The sequence below is a fragment of the Arachis ipaensis genome, chromosome B10 (assembly GCF_000816755.2).
Source record: "Arachis ipaensis cultivar K30076 chromosome B10, Araip1.1, whole genome shotgun sequence".
Taxonomy (NCBI): Eukaryota; Viridiplantae; Streptophyta; class Magnoliopsida; order Fabales; family Fabaceae; genus Arachis; species Arachis ipaensis.
The window spans coordinates 78,483,006-78,503,773 of NC_029794.2; the positions used below are offsets into that span (position 1 = coordinate 78,483,006).

The 20,768-nt window shown below is 36.0% G+C and overlaps 1 long non-coding RNA gene across 1 annotated transcript; it reads right to left on the bottom strand.

The window, feature by feature from the left end:
• On the bottom strand, window positions 5,691-18,438 carry LOC110268524. The gene is made up of 3 exons (XR_002356565.1): window positions 18,429-18,438; window positions 15,220-15,227; window positions 5,691-5,952 (listed from the first exon to the last, which is right to left on the bottom strand). It is a non-coding gene; the product is annotated as an uncharacterized LOC110268524 (long non-coding RNA).

Consider the following 20,768-nt stretch of genomic DNA (forward strand, 5'->3'; position numbering starts at 1 on the left):
CTGGAATGGAAGAGGTGAATTACATGAGAGAATCCTATGGAAACACCTATAATCCTTCATGGAAAAATCATCCAAATTTCTCATAGAATGATCAGCAGAAACCTAATCAAGGCTTCAATAATAATAATGGTGGGAGAATTCGGTTTGGCAATAGCAAACCTTTTCCATCATCGTCTCAGCAACAGTCAGAGAATTCTAGGCATAGCCTCTCTAACTTAGCAACCATAGTCTCTGATCTAACGAGGACCACTCACAGTTTCATAAATGAAACAAGGTCCTTCATTAGAAATCTGGAGGCACAAGAGGGTCAACTGAGTAAAAGAGTTACTGAAACTCCTCCTAGTACTCTCCCAAGCAGTACAGAAGAGAATCCCAAAGGAGAGTGCAAGGCCATAACTATATCCAGAGTGGCCGAACCTGGAGAGAGTAAAAAGGCAGTGATTTCCAGTGAGGAAGACCTTGCTGGACGTCCACTGACCAATAAGGAGTTCCCTATTGAGGAACTAAAGGAATCTGAGACTCATATAGAGATCATAGAGATTCCATGGAACTTAATGCTACAGTTCATGAGCTCTGATGAGTATTCTTCCTCTGAATAGGATGAAGATATTGTTGAAGAGCAAGTTGCTCGGTATCTAGGAGCAATCATGAAGCTGAATGCCAAGTTATTTGGTAATGAGACTTGGGAGGATGAACCTCCATTGCTCATCAATGAACTGAATACCTTGGTTTAGCAGAAATTACCTCAAAAGAAACCGGATCCCGGAAGGTTTTTAATTCCTTGCACCATAGGCACCATGACCTTTGAGAAGGCTCTGTGTGACCTGGGGTCAGGTATAAACCTCATGCCACTCTCTGTAATGGAGAAACTAGGGATCTTTGAGGTACAAGCTGCAAGAATCTCACTAGAGATGGTAGACAAATCAAAGAAACAGGCTTATAGACTTGTAGAGGATGTCTTAGTGAAGGTTGAATGCCTTTACATCCCTGCTGACTTCATAATCCTAGACACTGGGAAGGATGAGGATGAATCCATCATCCTTGGAAGACCCTTCCTAGCCACACCAAGAGCTGTGATTGATGTGGACAGAGGAGATTTAGTCCTTCAATTGAATGAGGACTACCTTGTGTTTAAGGCTCAAGGATCTTCTTTTGTAACCATGGAGAGGAAGCATGAAAAACTTCTCTAAATACAGAGTCAAGCAGAGCCCCCACACTCAAACTCTAAGTTTGGTGTTGGGAGGCCACCATCATGCTCTGAGTCTCTGTGAAGCTCTCTAAGAGCTCACTGTCAAGCTACTGACATTAAAGAAGCGCTTATTGGGAGGCAACCCAATGTTATATTTATTTTTTATAGACATTTATTTTCCATTGTTATTTTATGTTTTCTTTAGGTTGATGATCATGTGGAGTCATAAAAACAGCTGCAGAATTAAAGCGGAATCAAAAACAGCATCAAAAACAGCACACCCTGGAGGACAGGCTTACTGGCATTTAAACGCCAGTAAGGATAGCAGAATGGGTGTTTAACGCCCATGCAGGCAGCATTCTGGGTGTTTAACGCCAGAAATGGCAGCATTCTGGGCATTTAGAAAAATGCCCAGTAAAGAAGGATTCCTGGCATTTAACGTGAGCCAGGGTATCTGGCTGGGCGTTAAACACCCCAAAAGGCAGTCAAGTGGGCGTTAAACGCTAGAATGGATACTATTCTGGGTGTTTAACGCCATGATAACACAAGGGAGGTAATTTTGTTTACAATTCAATTTTTTTTAATTTTTCATGTTTTAATTCATAATTTTCTGCAACAAACATATTTTAAACATTCATCTTTCAATTTCTATTTTCAAAAATTAATAATCTTTCCAATTCTTTTTAATTCTTTTTCAATTCTTTTCAATTCCTTCCAAAACGTTTTCAAAACTTACATATCTTTTCAAAATTCTTTTCAACTCTTTTTAATTTTTCTTGCATATAGTAATAAGTTTTCAAAATTAATTGCATCATTCTTCTTCTACTCTCTTCTATTTTATTTTGCTCGAGGATGAGCAAAGCTTTTAAGTTTGGTATGGAAAAGCTCAGCTTTTTGCTTTTCATAACCATTAATGGCACCTAAGGCCAGAGAAACCTCTAGGAAGAGGAGCAACAAAGCCAAGGAAGAGACATAAAGGAGCTCAAAAACTCCATTGGTTCTTCAAGAGGAAGAAGAAGCCACCATCACTGAGGTGGACCCGTTCTTTAATCTCCTTGTTTATTTTCTTTTCTGTTTTCCTTTTATGCTTTATGTTTTGACTATGTTTGTGTCTTCATTACATGATCATTAGTGTTTAGAGTCTATGTCTTAAAGCTATGAATGATTCCATGAATCTCTCACCTTTCTTAAATGAAAAATGTTTTTTATTTGCAAAAGAACAAGAAGTGCATAATTTCGAAATTTATCTTGAAATTAGTTTAATTATTTTGATGTGGTGGCAATACTCTTTATTTTCTGAATGAATGCTTGAACAGTGCATATTTTTGATAGTGAAGTTTATGAATGTTAAAATTGTTGGCTCTTGAAAGAATAATGAAAAAAAAGAGAAATGTTATTGATAATCTGAAAATCATAAAATTGATTCTTGAAGTAAGAAAAAGCAGTGAAAAACACAAAGCTTCCGGAAAAAAAAGGGGGAAATATAAAGAAAAAGAAAGAAAAAGAAAAAGCAAGTAGAAAAAGCCAATAGCTCTTTAAACCAAAAGGCAAGAGAAAAAAGCCAATAACCCTTTAAACTAAAAGTCAAGGGTAAAAAGGATCCGAGGCTTTGAGCATTAATGGATAGGAGGGCCCAAAGGAATAAAATCCCGGCCTAAGCGGCTAAATCAAGCTGTCCCTGATCATGTGCTTGTGGCGTGAAGGTGTCAAGTGAAAAGCTTGAGACTGAGCGGTTAAAGTCGTGGTCCAAAGCAAAACGTGTGTGCTTAAGAACTCTGGGCACCTCTAACTGGGGACTCTAGCAAAGCTGAGTTACAACCTGAAAAGGTTCACCCAGTTATGTGTCTATGGCATTTTTGTATCCGGTGGTAATACTGGAAAACAAAATGCTTAGGGGTCACGGCCAAGACTCATAAAGTAGTTGTGTTCAAGAATCAACATACTAAACTAGTAGAATCAATAACACTATCTGAATTCTGAGTTCCTATGGATGCGAATCATTCTGAACTTCAAAGGATAAAGTGAGATGCCAAAACTGTTCAGAAGCAAAAAGCTACTAGTCCCGCTAATCTAATTGAAACTAAGCTTCATTGATATTTTGAAATTTGTTGTATTTTCTCTTCTTTTTATCCTATTTTGTTTTTGGTTGCTTGGGGACAAGAAACAATTTAAGTTTGGTATTGTGATGAGCGGATTTTTTATACCCTTTTTGGCATTATTTTTACATAGTTTTTAGTATGTTTTAGTTACTTTTTATTATATTTTTATTAGTTTTTATGCAAAAATCACATTTATGGACATTACTATGAGTTTGTGTATTTTTCTATAATTTTAGGTATTTTCTGGCTGAAATTGAGGGACCTGAGCAAAAGTCTAATTCAGAGGCTGAGAAAGGACTGCAGATACTGTTGGATTTTGACCCTCCTGCACTCGAAGGGGATTTTTTGGAGCAACAGAAGCCCAATTGATGTGCTCTTAATTGCGTTGAAAGTAGACATCTTGGTCTTTCCAGCAATATATAATAGTCCATACTTTTTCTGAGATTTGATGGCCCAAACTAGCGTCCAAACGCCAGCCAGAGACCCTTTTCTGGAATAAAACGCTAGAACTAGCACCCAAGCTGGCTTTTAACTCTTGAAAAGACCTATGCACATGTAAAGCTCAATGCTCAACCCAAGCACACACCAAGTGGGCCCCGAAAGTAGATTTCTGTACTATCTGCACTTAGTTACTTATTTTCTGTAATCCCTAGTAACTAGTTTAGTATAAATAGCACTTTTTACTATTGTGTTCACACACTTGAGAAGCTTATGCCATTGGGAGGCTGGCCACACGGCCATGCCTATACCTTTTTCTCTTATATATTTTCTATGGTGGAGTTTCTACACCTCATAGATTAAGGTGCGGAGCTCTGTTGTTCTTCATGAATTAATGCAAGTACTATTGTTTCTCTTTCAATTCACGCTTACTTCTTCTCCAAGATATACTCTCGTACTTAATTCAGTTAAGTCAGAATGAAAGGGTGACCCGTGACAATCACCCACTATCTTCGTTTCTCGCTTAGCCAAGATCCGCGTGCCTGACAACCACAAGCGGTCTACATGATGTTCAACGTAGTCATTGGATGACAGCTGGAGTATAATCTCTAGGGTCTCTGATCCACGGACCGAGTCCGTGAGGTTAGAACCTTCGTGGTAGAGGCTAAAACGAATTGGCAACATTCCTGAGATTCGGAAAGTCTAAACCTTGTCTGTGGTATTTCGAGTAGGATCTGGGAAGGGATGACTGTTACGAGCTTCAAACTCGTGAATGTTGGGCGCAGTGACAGTGTGCAAAAGGATAGAGAGATCCTATTCAGACACAAGTGAGAACCGATAGATGATTAGCCGTGCGGTAGCTGTACCTGGTATTTTTCATCCGGGACGAGAAATCCGACAGTTGATTAGCCGTGCAGAAACCGTACTTGGACCATTTTCACTGAGAGGATCATACAGCTTGCCATGGAAGGGAGCACGCATGATTGGATGAAGACAGTAGGAAAGCAAAGGTTCAAAAGCAACAAAGCATCTCCAAACGCTTATCTGAAATTCCCACCAATGAATTACATAAGTATCTTTATTTTATTTTATGTTTTATTTATCTTTTAATTATCAAAACCTCATCACCATTTGAATCCGCCTGACTAAAATTTACAGGATGACCATAGCTTGCTTCAAGCCGACAATCTCAGTGGGATCGACCCTTACTTGCATAAGGTTTTATTACTTGGACGACCCAGTGTACTTGCTGGTTAGTTGTGCGGAGTTGTGAAAAGCGCGATCACAATTCCATGCACCAATCCCACAGGGATTGATGGATCAAGCAAATTTAGTTAGGTGGTTATTCTAGTCAAGCTAACAGTTGTGAATTGAGTGAAATTGAACTAACAGAATGTAAATTGCATGGAATTTAAAGTGCAGAATGTAAATTGCATCAAATGTAAAGGGACTAGGTGCTGGGAAATTAAAAAGAGCAGTAAATCAAGCAACTGAAATGGACTCAAAAACAATTAACAGAAAGAAAAACTCATTAACGATTGGAGATATCATAATCCACAATGAATCAAATGGGTTTCAACTCCTTTCTCAATCATATGAGTAGATCTATGGCAGATTGAAATTGATTGGATCCCAATTCCTTGGCAATCCAATCTCTCTAATCACAATCAATCTTGCCAATTGCTTGATCTAATTGTCATGAGAAGAGGTTAAATGCTTGTCTCTCATCCATAAGTCACACTAAGTCTCAAGATCTCAATTCCTCCCAAATGGTGTTGATCAAGAGAGTAGTGAAGGATAGAGCCTCAATTCTAATGCTCATGATTCCCCTTCTGTGGCTCACACAAGCATTCAACAGATTCAAACCCCCTTCCGGAGTGGATGAATCTCAATCAAAATAGAGGATATCCTATAGCTACTCAATTGAACTGAGAAGAAGAAGAAATTCACTAAATCATGTGAATCATAACAGAGCTCATCCCTTAGTGATTGGGGTTCAGTGGATCATAGCTCTAAAAACACTTGAAGGAAATGTAAATTGCAGGAAAGTAAATCAAGCTCAATAAGAACTAAAATATAAAATTGGCAGAAAGGAAAGTTGCAGAAGAGAATTGCAGAAATTAAAATTTGCATAAGCTAAATTGAATTCAATACTGAAATATAAAAGTGCAGAAAGGTAAGTGTTTACAAGAGCCTTCTATTCTATTCCTACTCCTACTCTTACTACTACTACTACTACTACTACTACTCCTACTGTACTCCAGTGCCAGATCCTCTTTTTTCTTCTGAAACTAAAGCCTTTATATAGGCTTTCCTAAATCACAAATTGAAATGAAATTCAAAACAAATTACAATTAATTGAAATTCCTATTCTAGATAATCCTTGTGGTCTTCATTGAGTGATCGAAGTGGGCTTGCTTGCTTGTAGTTCAAATGGGCTTGGAATGAAGCTAATTTTAGCAGAAATGCACTTCCAGGAGAGCATAGCGTTCATTTAGAGAACGGAGTGCTTTTATACCCACGCGTACACATCCCATACGCGTGGGCGTCCTTTTGCATTTTGGCACATCTACGCGTACGCGTCCCCCACGCGTACGCGTCACCCACGCGTACGCGTAGCCTTCAACATTTGCTCTTGTGACGCGTAAGCGTGCTCTACGCGTGCGCGTCCATATCAGCGCTCTCCAAAAGAGCGTAGCGCTTTCAATATGAGTGCTCCCCACGCGTATGCGTCCCCTACGCGTACGCGTAGTCTTCAAAAACTTTACTTCCACGATGCGCTTCATTCACGCTTTCGCGTGCTTTTTCAGAAATATCCCACCGACACGTACGCGTGGTCTTCCAGAGTTGTAGCTTCGACGCGTACGCGTGGCCTACGCGTACGCGTCACTTACGAATTTTGCTTGCTCCACTATCGCAAGCGCTCTTTGAAAAAGAACATAGCGCTCTCGCGCCAAGAGCGCTCATTGTGAAAACAGAGCACGCTTCCTTGATTTAATCATGGGCCACGCTTTTTAAAGCGTGGCCTAAGGCTCTAAAGCGTGCTCAAACTTCAAAGTGTGCCCCAGAATTCCTCTTTTCTCCTTTTGAGCTTAATTTGTGCTTTTGTTTTGCTTCTTTTTCCACTTATTTCCTACAAAGGTTATCAAATCAAAAGATCAAAGAAATATAGTATTTAAGCACTAAAATACTCAATAATTAAGCATTAATCATCAATTTCTTGTATGAAAAAGTATAGAAAATATGCACAAAATGGCATGTCATCATGGTAGTGCGGGTGGACTTGCGTTGGCATGGAAGGATGATTTTATTATTCAGATTATCAGTTGTTCTGAGTTCTGTATTGTTGCCTTGAGAAAAGATGTCCCTTTCAATATTGAATGGAACTTAGTCGGCATTTATTTAAATTACAATGAAAATATTTGTCTATCCCAGTTTCAAGAAATCTCTTTGATGTTCTCCCAACTCCAAGGTATATCGATTATTGTTAGTGATTTCAATTCCATTATTGAACAAGGTGAGAAACTTGGTGGTAATTCTAAATTTCATTCTTCTATTGCTGACTTTAATTATTTTATTGAAAATAATTCATTGATTGATTTGGGAATGATGGGTAGAACATTTACTTAAAGTAATAGACGCAAGCATGGTGAACTAATTCAGGAAAGACTTGACAAAGTGCTTGTTGATAAATCTTGGTCCCAATTATACTCTCAACCCACTGTCTTTAGATCATTAGAGACAGGTTCTGATCATGCCCCCTTCTTTTGGAAACTAACAACCAATCAAAGAGATCAAATAGGAGATTCAAGTTTCAATCCCGCTGATGTCGTGAAGGACAAATTCGTAACTTCATAAGTGAGGTATGGAAATCAGATATAGAAGATTTAGCAATGTTCAGATTATTTTAGAAGCTTAAATTGTTTAGACACCAATTAGCTCTCTAACAAAAGAACATTTATATCCCTACTAATTCTAAAAAGGAGATTATAGAAGTTACTGCACTCCTAGAACAAAAGTAGGCATTAGGCATCATGGGAGACACTGAATTACTTGGGCTTGAATAGCGGCTTGAAAAAACATATTTTTAGGGTTTATCTTGTGTTGAATTTAGATGTTTTGTCAACTTTTCTCCCATTTATTCACTAAAATAGCATGATTTTGTAAATTCTCCTTTAATTGTGCTTAAGAGTGAAAACATGCTTTTTAGGTCTTAAAATAGCTAAATTTAATTCACCTTGATTCCATTAGATGCCTTGATATGTTTGTTAAGTGATTTTAGGTTTAGGAGGCAAATATTGGATTGAGGAAATGAAGAAAAAGCATGTAGAAATGGAGAACTCATGAAGAAATGAAGGAACCGCAAAGTTGTCAATCCTGAACTCTTCGCACTTAATCGATCATAACTTGAGCTACAGAGGTTCGAATGAGACGGTTTTAGTTGTGTTGGAAAACTAACATCCGAGGCTTCAAAATGATATAAAATTTTCTATTGTTTCCTTGCGTTTAAAGATGCGTACGCATGATGTACGCATACACATGGGAAGCTGCACGTGACTCACTAAAGGCAACTCGTGGCCAGCAATTTCTGAAGTATTTTGGGCCCAATCCAACTCATTTCTGATGCTATTTAACCCAAGGATTGAAGAGAGATGAATTATCTAGTGTCATTAGTTATTTTTAGTTTAATTTTGGAGGGAAAGCTAGTTTCTAGAGAGAGAAGCTCTCACTTCTCTCTAGAATTAGGATTAGGTTAGATCTAGATTAGGATCTCTTAGATCTAGGTTAATTTCATGCTTTGATTTACTTTTTCTTTTGTAATTCTTCTTCTCCTGCCTTTCTTCTCTCTAGTTTAGCATTTAATTCTTGTAATTCTCTACTTTTATGTTGATGCACATTTGTTTCTTCTATTTCTCTTTAAATGCAATTTATGAAAGGTTTATTGTTGGTTTAGAACAATACTTCGGTTATTATTTTTAGGGTTTTGTTTTAGTGACAAACAATCTCTTGTATGAAAGGTTTATTGTTGGTTTAGAAACTATACTAGCAACGAGAATTCATTTGTGAAATTCTATACCATCAAAAAAACTGATCATCAAAGGTATACTTATTTCTGATAACATTCTCATAGCACACGAATGTATGCACTATCTTAAATAAAAAAAAGCGAGGCTTGGAATACGAAATGGCACTCAAGCTTGAAATAAGTAAAGCCTATGACAAGGTGGAGTGGCATTTTCTATGGTTTATTATGGAGAAGTTGGGCTTTGAATCGTGATTCTTTGATTGGGTTCGTGAATTGCTGACAACCGTTTCTTACTCTGTTGTTGTGTGATAAACCCCATTTTTAGAGTTTATCTTGTGTTTAATTTAATTGATTTTATCCATTATTCTCACACTTATTCATATAATTCTCATGTTTTATATTTTCCTTCCTAATTTTGTACTATGATTGAAAACATGCTTCTTTGGCCTTAAATTTGCTAATTTTAATTTTCTCTTATTACCATTCGATGCCATGATATGTTTGCTGAGTGTTTTCAGGGTTTATAGGGAAGGAATTTCTTAGAGGACGGAAAGGAAGCATGCAAAAGTGGAAGGAACGCAAGAAAATGATGTTCTGAGAAGCTGGCAGCGACGCGTACGCATGGGCGACGCGTACGCGTGACTGGCGCAGAAGACGAGCGACGCGTATACGTGAGCCACGCGTACGCGTGACCAGGATTTTTGCCAAGCGACACGTACACGTGAGTGACGCGTACGTGTGACAGAGCGTCACATGCTGCATTACACACAAGACGCTGGGGCGATTTCTAGGCTCCTTTTGGCCCAGTTCCAAGCCCAAAAACACAAAATAGAGGCTGCAGAGTGGGGGAATCATTCATACTCACTTCATTCACATAATATTAGGTTTTAGATATAGTTTTCTGGAGAGAGAAGCTCTCTCCTCTCTCTTGGTTTCAGGGTTTTTAGTATTAGTTCTTCTCAATTTCAGATTTCTATTATACTTTAATTTAGCTTTCTTCTACTTTTATTTGTCATAGTACTTTAGTTTATCTATCTTCTCTTGTTGATTTATTTATTCTCCAATTTAATTTAGGAACTCTTCATGTTAGATTTAATTTTCTATTTGATGCAATTTGAGGTATTTCATATTTATTGCTCCTTTCTTCGTTTGTTATTATTGATGTTTGCAATTGGTTGTTTAGATTTAATATTCCTTGGTAGTTTTCTATGCTTTTATGTTGTGCCTTCCAAGTGTTTGATAAAATACTTTGGAGGGTTTTAAGTTAGCTTTTTACGTTCTTGGCTTAGATTGAGTAGTTAAAGAGTCTTGAATTGTCAGAGTCTCTTGTTGGTTGGTGATTGAAAGCTGTTATTTGACTTAAACTTCACTAACTCTAATCCTTGATTAGGACTTGTGAATCCAAGTTGAACTACTCACTTGACTTACCTTCAATTGTTAGAGGTTAACTAAGTGAGAGCAAAAGGCAATTACCATCACAAGTGACTATGATAATGGGGATAGGAATTCTAATTATCAATCCTTGCTAGGACTTTTCTTAATTATTAGTTTATTTCCTTGTCATTTATATTCCTTGTCCACCATTTAAAAATCCAAAAATATACTATCTCATAACTAATAGTAACATACTTCCCTGCAATTCCTTGAGAGACGACCCGAGGTTTAATACTCCGGTTAATTTTATTGGGTTTGCTTAAGTGACAAACAAATTAAATTTGGTTGAGGTTTAATTGTCGGTTTAGAACTATACTTACAACACGCTTATTTTTGTGAAAATCTTTACCGAAGATTTTCCCCCATCAATTTTTGGCGCCGTTGTCGGGGAATTGCAAACCTGTGCCTTATTATTGGTTATTGTACATATTTGCCTTTTGCTTGTTTGTTAGTTTTTGTTAGTTTTAGGACTTTGTTGCTTATTTTTATTAGCTTTTATTTTTATTTCCTACTATGAATTCTCACCCCTTTAGCTATGAGTTTGGTTCAAATTATGTTGTATGAAATGGAAGCTATAATGAGAACATGCATCAAGGTTAGGGCAATCAAAGTTAGGAGGAGCCACAAGGATTTGATCAACCCTTTCGACAACAACCCTCTCCAATGTGCCATGAGCAACAACCATTCTACGATGCATCCCAAGACAATGGTTATAGTGGACCCTTTCGTGACAATCAACAACCCCACCAACATACTATGAACAAGAGCCATTCCAGGACGCATGTCAATTCAATAACTATGGTGGACCCCCTTGTAGTTACCAACAAGCCCCACCATATGCATATGAACCCCCTCCTCGACATTGCTTTAAACCACCATACTCACAAGCCCCCTACTACCAAACACCCTCATATGATCCTAACCCTTATCCACCATACCAACCACCCTATGAGCCATATAAACCATATATATGCCACCCCAATTCCAACCCAATTACTTCCAAGAACCACCACCTCCATATAGACTATGTCTATATTCATCAACCCAAGAGCCATATGATCCTAATTATGTTATCCAAGCGGAACAAGAGTCAAAGGATCATCTCAAGGAGACACTGGATCAACTTCAAGAAGCCATTCATCAAATAGAGCGAGTGGAAAGCCGAAAAGCACATGAAGCTCTCATGGCTAAAGAGTCTTAACTTGAGAACAAGGGATTGAAGTGTGTGGTACAACAAGTGAAAAAGATGGAGAGTGTGAACCGCCACATCCTTATTATGATGAACCACCCTCATATCATGAACCTTTCCTCCCAAGCAATGAACCTTCATATCCACCCCAATCTCCAATGGATGACACTCTAAGTGTTCTTCTTCAAGAGCAAAGAGAGATGCAAAGGATGACACAAGAGTTCATAGCTACCTTGACCGAGGTAGTGGATAATTTAGCCTCACTACACTTCAACACTCAAAGTACTCCCATGGCTACATGTGGAGAATCAATAGAAGAGCGTAGGATGAAGGAGACACTAGAAACTCTGGTGGACAATGAGGAACATGACTTTGTATTGGAACAAGTGGAGGAAGCCGTAATAGTTGAAGAGGAAGAAGTGGTTAAAGACTTAGGAGATGCCGAACCTCCGTGGGAATCTAGAGTTGTAGAGTATTCCCCCAAGAAGCTTGAACTTAATGTCAAGGAGGCTAGTGTACAACCTCCATAGCATATTCCTTATGAAGAATTGGATGGGATATATCAAGAAGCAAGTTCCCTTAGTGATGATGATCATGAATCAAGTCTTCCTAGTGATGAATCTACATCCGCAAATGAACTCCTTGGGTATAAAGAACCTTCTCTAAGTGAGTTTGAGAATGATGTGGAAGCCGAAGTCCTTCGAAAAGGTTGGACGAGAGTTGAGTATGCTTTGTCAAGAACATTGGAGACTTCTCTACCTAGGTTGCCATCTACTCCTTCATTTGTGTGGGTAAAACTTATCTCTATTCGCTTTACTGTCCCTTTTGAATATGGTATTCTTAAAACGGATGGCCAACTTAGGAGGCTTTGTGGCATTAAGCGTAAGAGAAGGATGTTTAGTTCTTGGAGTTACAAATCAAGGCTCATCAAGGTTGATATTTCAAGAGCTAGATGCAAGGGTTAGACCAGTGATCAATTGATTGGGTCCAAGAGAAGAGTTTGGTACTTCGTAGAGAATTCGAGCTGTCTGCCATCCAGTTGGAACAACAATGATCAACTTACAGACGGGTGTAGAAACAAGATTTGGGATCCAGGCATACAAGAGGATCAACTTTGGGAGCTCAAAGCTTGGTGAATTCACTTGGGAATTTTGAAGCTTATTGGAAGTCCAAGCGTTGGTGGAAGTTCCAAGATGAGTTCAAGCACAAGCCACCATGACAAGGAGCTCACCAAATGTCCAACTTAAGAACTTTAACTAAAGTGCTAGGTGGGAGACACCCCACCATGGTGAATTCGTCCTATTTTCTCTTTTGTTTATATTGGTAATAAGTTGAATTTCAATTTTTAGTTATGTTTATTTAGTTAAATTATGGTTTCACTAGTTTAACCATGATTGGCATTAATTTGATAGCTGGTATGCTTTAAAAAAATGGCTGTCACGCGTACGCGTGACTGACGCATACGCGTCGATGCCCGAATCTGGAACGACGCGGCAGGCTTGGCTAAACAGAAAAGTTGCGCTAGAGCCGCGCTGAAGGGGTGCTGGGCGCATAGCCAACCCCATGCGTATGCATGACCCACGCGTATGCGTCCCCTGTAATTTTTTCCAATCCACGCGTAAGCGTCAGAGACGCGTACGCGTGGGCATGAAAATCGGCGTAAAAGAGTGAATTGAATAGAGAATTGTGCGGCCATGGTGCTGGAATCGCGCGAGTGGTCACGCATATGCGTGACCGACACTCACGCGTCAGAATGCATTTTTCGCCATCCACACGCACACGTGGATGACGCTTACGCATCGCATGGCCATTTCTGTTTTCACGCATACGCGTGATGCATGCGCGTCGCATCGCGTCTGTTTCTTGTTCTCTTATCATTTCTTCTTCTTTCTTCTCTCCTTTGTTATTCTTTCTTCTTCATTCCTCCTCCTTTTTCATCCTTATTCCCTTTCATTCCCTTGTACTTATTGCATTTGCATACTTTCATTCATTGTATTTTTAATTTTGTGCATATTTTTATTTTCTTTTCTAAGTTTATTATTTTACCATTGGTGTTAAATGTGGTTATCCAACAGTTGCATCTTTTCTTCCATTATTCTGATGCTTAGTGACTTGTTTTATATTGTTGGGTATTATTATTCATAAGTCAATGCTAATCTTTTGTGATACTTGTATTCCATTTGTATTGATATGCACTTGCACTGTCTTTCATTACCCACTCTTTCTCTCTCCATTATTGCAATTTTTTCACTATTGATATGTCATTTGCTTCTACTATTTTTTCACTTGCATGTTGTAGCTACCATGTAGTTGAGAACCTTATGGCATTAACCCACATATATTTTATTTCTTTTCATATCTTTGTTTCTGGGTTACTTCTCTTCCTTTTTCTCTTCTTTCAGATGGCCACCAAGAAGGGAAAGGAAAAGCTTCTCAATGGGGCAACAAACAAGTCCATCTGCACAATCTTTGGAGAAAAGCATCAGTTGTAACAACCCGTCCACTTGCACATCTTAGCATGCACCGAGGACAGTGCAATCTTTAAGTGTGGGGAGGTCGATACCGACTTCCGTGGGTTAGTGATAGATGAGATTTGCTCGATGGTCTAGATTTTCTTCTTATAGAAAGAATTACTTCATTGTAAGCATAGCTCCAAACCAACAAACAATTCTCACATAAAAAATTTGAGTTGTCACATGTACAAACCCCAATGAAAATTAACCGAATTATTTAGACTCCGAGTCGTCTCACAAGGAATTACAATGAAGTGTTTAATTATTGGCTATGAAAATGCAAGGGGGGTTTGATTTTATATTTTTGCAAGAAAATAAATGACAAGAAAGTAAAATAACAAGAACTACTAAAATAAATGGAAAGAACTCTTGGCTAGGCATAGGTAATTGAGATCACCATCCTTGTCTACATACCATATATTGACAATTACGAGGAACCAAGCTCATTAAGTCTACTTGCAAAAGTCTTAAGTATGTAATATCTACTCCTAGACTTGAAGTACATCAAATGGCTTTGATCACATCAACCCATAAGTTCCAACCTATCTACTAATTAGATTAGTAGTGGGTTGGTGTCAATGAGTATCAAATTGATCACCAAGGATTCTCAAATCACCAAATCATTGAGACCCAATGACTCAAGGTCACTCAATCCCCTTAGCCTAGGCCAAGAGTAAAGAGAGCTACTCAAAAACTAAAGGAAATATTATATCAAACACCTAGAGTGCAAGAAAAGTAAACATCATAAAATGCAAGAATTAGTGACACCCACAACTAACATAAATAAGAAATCAACAATAACAATGAAGATAAACATAAAAGAGCATGGAAGCATAAAATTGTATTAAAGAAAATTAAGATCCAACAAATGTTCATCAACATAAGAGAGAGCAAAATAAGAAATTAACAAGAGAAACTAAGAAGATTAAGACAATAGAACACAAAAATATAAAGAGAATTGAAATCAAAACAAGAATTGAAAGAGAAATTTGAGAAAATTAAACCTAAACTACCCTAAATTCTAGAGAGAAGGGAGAGCTTCTCTCTCTAGAATTCTCCCTACAACATGATGAAAACTAAACTATGACTACTTGGTTCATTTTCCCCTCAATCCTTGGGTTCAATAGCATCAGAAATGAGTTGGATTGGGCCCAAATTGCTTCAGAAATCACCCCAGCGATTTCATTTTTACTGGGCCACGAGCAGCATCAGTGCGCACGCGTACATGGCGTGCGTGCCCCTATACGCAAATAAACATATGGCAAATTTTTTATCATTTCGAAGCCCCGGATGTTAGCTTTCCAAAGCAACTAAAACCGCCTCATTTGGACCTCTGTAGCTCACGTTATGGTCAATTGAGTGTGAAGAGGTCAGGCTTGATAGCTTTACGGTTCCTTCATTTCTTCATGAGTTCTCCCACTTTGCATGCTTTTCTCCTCACTTCTTCCATCCAATACTTGCCTTATGAACCTGAAATCACTCAACAAACATATCAAGGCATCGAATGGAATTAAAGTGAATTAAAATCACAAATTTTAAGGCCTAAAAAGCATGTTTTCACATTTAAGCACAAATCAAGGGAGAATTGCAAAACCATGCTATTTCATTGAATAAATGTGAGAAAAGTTGATAAAATCTCCCAAATTAAGCACAAGATAAACCATAAAATTGGGGTTTATCAGTTAGTTATTTTCTGTTTTAACACCAATGTTTAATTTTCCTTGTTAAATTAGTTGTTGCATTTACATGTTTGATTGCATGTTTGTTTGATTTTGTGCATGTTCTTCTACCACTACTTGGTTGGAGTAATAAGTTCTTTTTCAAGAACCTTTTTATAGCATTTCACTAATTTAAATTAAAAATTTTTAAACTTGTTTGAAGAATTCTGTTTTGGAACATGGGTTAGAGCTCGAACACACAAAACCCAGTAAGATTTTGAGCCTATTTGATTGGTTGCATTTTATCAACCAATATTTTATTTTTGGTGTGTGTTTTTCTCTCTATAATTGTGATATTTGTCTTGCTTAATTCTATATTTCCATTATTTGATGTATGCATGCACTTATATGATTGAGGCTTTGTTTCACCGAGCTTACATACCCATATGGCCGTACCCTTTTTAATTATCCTTTGCAAACCAATGTTGAGCCTTTTTAACCCCATTTATTCTTTACTTTAGCTTATCACTAACTCTAAGAGAAAAACAATAATGTCCTTATTTTGAATCCTTGGTTAGCTTAGACTAGTGAGAATGTTCATGATTTAAGTGTGGGAAAGTTGGGTTTGGAAACATTTGGTTTGAGAATTGGGTGTTGTATATTCTTGTGAAAATGTGCAAAACAATAGTTGAGCACATATTCTTGCATTCAATATCTTAATCGTATGCATTGAGAAAAAAAAGGGAGAAAAAGAAAAGAAAAAGAGCAAATAATAAAAGGGGACAAAATACCCCAAAGTAAACGGTGATAGCAATGCATATGTACTATACTCGAAATTAGGATGCATGAATATATGGAAAACATGGTTAATGGATAGTTAGGTTTTTTATTTTGATTACATGGATTGTCCTATGTTAGGTGGGAAGTTTGGGTTAATTAAGGATTCAGATTTTAGTCCACTTGACCAAACAAAATCCTACCTTGACCTTAACCCCATTACAGCCCTTAAAAGACCTCTTGATATGTGTATTTGTGCATCAAATTATTTGTTGATTGGTAGACGAAGAGCAAGCCTTAGAAAGCAAGGTTAGTAGAGAATTGAGAGAATCGAACCTTAAACACTTGAGTGATTAGAGTGTACACACTTCCGGTGAGGGATCAACACTCGATTCTTTGTTCCCAGCTTTCATGAGCTATTTTCTTCTGCAAGTCTACTTGTACTTTATTTTGAGATTTGAATTAGTGAAATCCAGTTTATATTTATTCTTGGATAATTTATTTACTTTTAAACCAAGTAGGAAAGAGCATTTTGCATTTAGTTGCATTCATATAAATAGGTTGCATTTCATAAGTTTTACCATTCCTCTTCACTCCTTTATAGCTTCTCTTGAGCTTAGCATGAGAACATGCTAATGTTTAAGTGTAGGGAGATTGATAAACCCCATTTTTAAGGTTTATCTTGTGCTTAATTTAATTGATTTTATCCATTATTCTCACACTTATTCATATAATTCGCATGTTTTACATTTTCCTTCCTAAGTTTGTACTATGATTGAAAACATGCTTCTTTGGCCTTAAATTTGCTAATTTTAATTTTCTCTTATTACCATTCGATGCCGTGATATGTTTGCTAAGTGTTTTCAAGGTTTATAGGGCAGGAATGGCTTAGAGGACGGAAAGGAAGCATGCAAAAGTGGAAGGAACGCAAGAAAATGATGTTTTGAGAAGCTGGTAGCGACGCGTATGAATGGGCGACGCATACGCATGACTAGAATTTTTGCCAAGCAACGTGTACACGTGATAGAGCGTCCCGTGCTACATTACACACAAGATGCTGAGGTCAATTTTTGGGCTCTTTTTGGCCCAGTTCCAAGCCCGAAAATACAGAATAGAGGCTGTAGAGTGGGGGAATCATTCATACTCACTTCATTCACATAATATTAGGTTTTAGATGTAGTTTTCTGGAGAGAGAGGCTCTCTCCTCTCTCTAGGTTTTAGGGTTTTTAGTATTAGTTCTTCTCAATTTCAGATTTCTATTATACTTTAATTTAGCTTTCTTCTACTTTTATTTGTACTAGCGGCTCAACAGGCACTAACGTGCCTGTTCAGCCACTTTTCTATTATTTTTACGAAATTAATTTTATTTTTTTGTTAATATATCATTCACTCTTTAAATTTATTAGATAAGTATGTTTTTATTTTAATGTTGACGTGACTTTATTTATATCATGTTTTATTAAAATTAAAATTACTATAAATCAAAATATAATTCAAAAAATAATGATAATAATATTATTCTGATTCAAAAAGAGTATATATAAACCAAAATACATATTAGTTATTTACAAAAGATAATTTTTACTTAAATGTCATAGATATTTATATTTGTCTTCATCTTTTTTAAGTTGTAGGCCAAAATATGAAGAGGTCTTTATTTTTTTTATAAATAGTGAAAAAGCAGACTAAATGAGAATGCTTATTTTTTTTGTTTTTAAATATCAAAATATAAGAATAATTAATAAACAAAATAGGAGAGTATAAAAATTGTGTATCTAGAAAAAATTCTTCGTAATTCATCATACATCTTCTTATCAATAAAAATTTTATATATATTGTTATAGATTATAGATACAGTTATAAAAATTTTATATTTGTATGATATTATATTAAAAAATTATTAAACTATTTAATAATAATTGAGATTATAATGATGTAAAGTACATTTAAGACAATATAATAATATCTATAATAATATTATTTAGGCCAATAATAAAAGATTTATTGAATCAAAATTTAAGGAAAAATAAATTATTATTAATTAAATAAATATAAATATAAATATATAGGATTCCTACCCATATTTGAACCGTTTGGTATATTACTTGAACCAGCTCTGGTGTTATTGTGAGTATCTGTATATATAAAAAATTCATTATTAAGATGAAAATAATGTAATTTGATAATTTAAAGGTACACTCAAAAAATAAATTATACATAATTGGTACGTACTAAGAGTCCAGTAACATAGATATACTTGTGATATCTTGTAATGGTATTGTCATGTTAGTTGGTCCACTTGATGTATCGATTTGTTTTTCTCGTCTAATACTCTCTGGGTAACTTGCACGCCTTCTGTCAAGGTGTTGCTGCCTCTGTTCTTCACTCATATTTTGTCTTCGTTGTCTGGCATAGTCTTGCCAAGTTCGTCGACCACTTCCACGTGAATCTTCCATTGGTATGTTGTCAACTGTAATTAATCAAAGAAACATATAAAAATAATTTTACACATTTATTTAATGAAGAAAAATAAATTACAGTAGGTTTTACATTATATTTAGGCGAAGTGAGAAGAACGTAGAAAAAGATGGAGGAGAAATGAAGGAAATTTTTTCTATTATGGAGTAACCAGTGAAGTGAGAGAGATTAAGAGGAGAAATTGGTATCCTATTGTTATTATAGATGAAGATAAAGATTAAGTAGTGGGAATTCTGTAACTGATGCAGTATCGTGATGTGAGAGAAATTAATGGGAGAAGTTATATTGACGTGAACGTGAATGAAAATGAAGTGGTGGAATTCTCTAACTAGAAGTAAGTTATTAAAAAGGATAAAAATGGAAAAAAATATTGGACACTAAAATGGGTTTTCCCATTATATATTGTTGAGCAATGCTAGGGGACCAGCAACTTTTGTGATTGGTAGCCATCAAATAGCTATCAATGATGATTTAATGGTGTGAGATTGATGTGAGATTTCATCTAATGACTCACCTTTCTCTGCTGGTTACATGCTGGCTAAAATTCAATAAAATTGCTGGTTTCCTAGACTTTTCCTATATTGTTATAGAAATGTGCATATTTTTTGTGTTTTCTGTATGACAAATACAATACTTTATATAATTAAATATCAAATCCAGTACTCTAAATAATTAATTATTTAGAAAATTAGTATACGAATATTTTAAGAAACACTTGATAGGTGTGATTCTCTTGCATGCATTATATACCAATTAAATAACTAAGCCAATATGCCAAACAAATAATATTGTAAAAGGCAAAATTAATAAATTTTCTTGTAATATAATTTATTTATTTTAGTTTAATTTAAAAGTATTTATATACTCAAATTTTAAATACAATATTTTAAGTAATCAAGTATTTTAGAAAATAAAAAAAAATTATCCCATTAAAAGCAATTTAAAAAGAAAAATATTAAAAAATATTTATAAAATTTTTTCATCCCATCATTGACAGATAGTTAAATACAGACATGTCAAAAAAATAAATAAAATGTACATATAAAATGTAAAGAAACTGTTTTTTTTTTGTCAAATCAAATTAATGAGAGAAAAAGACATAACTCTATTTGTCTACAAAAAATTGGTAACAAATTAAAAAAATTAAAAATAGATTAAAAATATAGATTGAGTAAGTAAATTGAAAAAAAAATTTATAACCGCAGTGGAGGAAGGCAAAGGAGGAGGATGGAGGCAATTCAACTGAGAATATTAAAAAAAGGAGATGAAAAACATCAAAAGAAATAGATTATTTAAGAAAATTAAAGAAATGATAAAAAAATAGATTATTTAAGTGGAGGATTGAGAAAGAAGTTACGTGTGAATTTTTTTTGTAACTGGTAGTGAAATGCATAACTGTAAAGTTAATTTTGGATTATGTTGACACTTAGCAGGGTTAAAATAGGAAAGAAAATTGGACACCAAACTTGAGGTTTTCGCATTATATATTGTTATAGATGATAAAAAAAAATAGATTATTTAAGTGGAGAGTTAATCTTAATAAATTGGCCCTGTTTTTCAGTAATAACATTCTAGTGCCGATTAGAACCTCCCTAGCAGCCCAGCTGAATATTTTTCACATATGTGCACAGGATAAATATTTGGGTCTACCTTCCCTTGTCTACAGCTCTAAAAAAGTCACCTTCAACTCAATCAAAGATAAGATTCTTAAAAGGACACCACGTACAATAGAAAAAGTGCTTGTTATCTAATGGAGGAGATAGGTATTACTCCAAGCAGTTGGTAAAGCAATACCAATCCTATACCTTGTCGTGTTTTAAACGTCCAGACAGCTTGCTAAATGAAATTTATAGTATTCTAACCTAGTTCTGGTGGGGGCAGCAAGGTTTTGAAAGGCGAATGGCGTGGATTAGCTGGGATAAGATGACTAGACTTAAGAAAGAAGGCATGCTTAGTCTCAAAGATCT